At 37.5% G+C, this 3641-nt stretch overlaps 1 non-coding gene across 1 annotated transcript; it reads right to left on the bottom strand.

Annotated features, from left to right (window-relative positions):
- Positions 1-2386: 2386 nt before the first annotated feature.
- LOC131247705 (small nucleolar RNA R71) lies at positions 2387-2492 on the bottom strand. Its single transcript, XR_009171977.1, has one exon. It is a non-coding gene; the product is annotated as a small nucleolar RNA R71 (small nucleolar RNA).
- Between the last annotated feature and the right edge of the window lie 1149 nt (positions 2493-3641).

Below are 3641 nucleotides of genomic sequence, written 5' to 3' on the forward strand. Positions count from 1 at the left end.
AAGTGGTACCTTAGATTCAAGCAGTAGTATTCATATATGGTAAACACATAATAGGCCAATTGGTTTATTTGACGTATTCAACTAGTACAGCTGCACACCAAATTAATCGACATGGAGCGCATAAGCACTCCACGTAGCCTAACCACTATCGATAATTGTCATATGACCCGGAATCATCGAGCGTATCTATTGTCGCGAAGCTAGTTCGGCCACTCAAATGGGAATCATTACCGATTGCCTGGACCACGTTGTAGTCCCAATCTTACTCAAACATAGCATGTAAATACATATTTAATCATATCAATATTTGGCAAACAATTTAAATCAATATCTCATTTGAGCATTTCATCAAACATATTGAACATGTTACCAAACATTGCATTTCATCCATAAATTTGTATAGTCAAAATTAAGATTACATGAAGGAAACTATACATATAAATAAGGTAATTGAGAATCCTATCTCAATACCCTTATTAAATACAATTCATCAACAATTTCTCATTCAGACATTTTGTCAGACAGTTAGACTACATATAACTAAATACATAGACTAGATTAGTTACGACATGAACTATAACAATTCATTAACAAAAGAGATCGTGATACACACGACAAACATGAATCATAGATTTATAGTCAAGACAAGCACAAATCATAATTTTATATTCATTCAAATATTTCAACAAACACATGAAATGCATCATATATTCAACATAGTTCACACATATATTCAACACAGTTCACACATGTATAATATATCGAAAAAGTCGTAACTAAAATCATATGGTGGCAATCAAGTCAGACATAAATCATTAGCTGACATTGAAAGCCTTGAAAACCATAACCTAAACATTTATAGTCTGCACCTTTCGTCGGAATACTCGTTTCGAACTCGGTTCGAATCCTACGTTCCCGAAAATGGAATAACGGGTACCTAAATCACGAAATAGGTTAGCTAGTTTATCAATTACTCAATTTGGCTTTCTAAATCAAGATTAGGGTTAGGATTTCTTACCCAAATCGTAGTTGGAACGGATCGGTTAGCTAGATGTAAAGGCGATTCAGTGCGTGGAGTAGTAGGAAAGAATCACTGCAGCAAACTCCAAGGATTTCCCCTCACTCCCTGCTCTTTTCTCTTCCTTTCTCTCTTCTCTCTCCTAGGGTTAGAGAAAATTCGTATGGGATAGGAATGGGGTGGTTTAAGGGCTTTATATAGCCTAGAACTGGTGCAAATGGCCCCAAGGCCATGGTATACTTAGGTTATAATCAAAGGGCGCCTATTTCAGGCAAATGGGGTCCATTTGGAGGTCCACTACTCACTTACAACGTAGGGTAAGTTCCTTGATGATGGATCTATGCCAGGATGTGGTTTTAACGTGATTGGATAGGCCAATCGACCGTGAAGGACTCATATCAGATCAACGGTCGTTGTCACTAGATCAGGGCCACAAGTATACAGATATGTGTAAGAAAATTTTCCTAATCCATGGGTGAAGTTTGGTCTGAAACTAACCATTTGAAATCTTCAATTTTACGGGAAGCGAACGACCTGATTTACTTAAGTTCATTACGTTTTCTAAAGATATTCGCGTTTCCCACACACTTCGCTCAGGGCTCAAGTTGTGCATTTTTGTATACTATTTGGGCTCAGTTCCCGCGATAGTTGTCAAGCCCAATAAGACGGTCATAACCTTATAGTTCCGCGGTCATCGGATTTTCGTTATGCAATTCAGGTCCGATACGAAGTTTCAATGTACTCCTGAGTGCAACATGCTTTTAGGATTTCTCTTAGGTTTTCAAGCAGTGTTGAGTTAGCGATTTTGATGGTTTGGTTCTTGTCATTTGTATAAATAGTGGTTCAAGATAAATTCACCGATTAATCTAGTTCAGTATTTAATTAATTTTCGCATAAATTTCTACAAGATACTATCCTTAGGGATTTCTACCTGAGGTGGTACTCGGGTCTTTATACGAATTTTTCCGAGACGTTACACCCACGATGAGAATGAGGTATATCATGCACCCCACCTCGTACTTTACGAGATTTCTTACAACCAGCGGGGGTGAGTACACCTTCATGTATAATTTTTCCAGAAAATACAGGGAATATTGATATTAAGCAAGGGGTGATCCAACTCCTTCCAAAGTTCCATGGACTTGAATATAAAATCTATATCTACACTTGAAAGAGTTTGATGAAATCATAGCCACTTTATACTTTCCTAATGTGTCTGAAGACATGATCTGGCTGAAACTCTATCCTTTCTCCTTAAAATCAAAGGCTAAGACGTGGTTGCATTTACTTCGTCCACGATCTATTGGTAGATGGAATGACATGACAAGGGAGTTCATAAAGAAAAATTTCCCATACCATAAAATAAACACCATTAGAAACTCGATCATGAACTTTGCCCAAAAGGAAGATGAAACATTCTTTCAATGTTGGGAGCAGTTCAAGGATCTTGTTAGTTCATGCCCATAACATTGTTTTGAAACATAACGCATAACAAGTTTCTTCCATGAAGGACTGACATCTTCTATGTGCTAATTCGTCAAGACAATGTGCAATGAGGAATTCATGAACAAAGATGTCGATGATGTGTGGGATTACTTTAACACGCTAAAACTGCACAATCATGGGACATCTCCCTAAGACCTAGGACAACTTCTAAACCTACTCAATCAAAGGAGAAGGGCGGAATATATCGTTTGAAAGAGGAAGACGATAAAAATGCTAAAGTGGCCAGTCTCACAAGGAAAATTGAGGGCATAAAACTTAAGAAGGATAAAGCTAAGGAAGTTGTTTGCGGTATTTATGCTTGTAACATACATACAACTAAAAATTGTCCAACAATACCTGCTTTTTAAGAAATTTCGAATGAGCAATCAAATGCTATGAACAACTACCAAAGACCTTTTAGCCAACCCACCTCAAATACATACAACTAGCTGGAGGAACCATCCAAATTTCAGTTGGAGGAATGGACAAATGGCTACTCCTCAAGAGATCCTTAACCAATTTATGAATCAAAGGAACCCTCAAGAGGATCCGGTCTTAAAACATATTCAAAATCAAGAGCTTCTCAATCAAAGTATATTGCAAGCCATTCAAGACCTTTCAAAGGCCATAAAAGGGCGTGAGACAAAAAATTCAATTGGGAAGAAAGGGATCCTTCTGGTCCAACCTCTCCCCAACCCTAAACCACAATATGAAATTAGTAAACCAAGCTCTTCAAATTAAATGAAACAAGCTAAGTCTATCACCACTCTTAGGAGTGGGAAGACAATTGATAAATCTATTCCGGTTAGGGCTGAAAAGTCTAAGGACCCAAAAGTAGATGAGAGTGATAGACCTAGCAATACTCAACATGGGTTGGAACCGAAACCTCAAAGTAAGCCGATTGTGCCATTCCCCCAATGGTTGATTGCACCAAAACCTCTAGCTAACTCACAGGATATTCTAAAGGTGTTGAAACAGTGAAAGTCAACATCCCTCTGTTGGACGTCGTGAAACAAATTCTTTTTTTTTCTAAAAGATTTATGTACAACCAAGAGACGATAGACTATTTAATAGAGAATTTTTCTGACAGAAAAAGTGAGTGTCATCCTCAATCAATATGTGCCATAAAAATATAAAG

The sequence above is a fragment of the Magnolia sinica genome, chromosome 5, assembly GCF_029962835.1.
Source record: "Magnolia sinica isolate HGM2019 chromosome 5, MsV1, whole genome shotgun sequence".
Classification (NCBI taxonomy): Eukaryota; Viridiplantae; Streptophyta; class Magnoliopsida; order Magnoliales; family Magnoliaceae; genus Magnolia; species Magnolia sinica.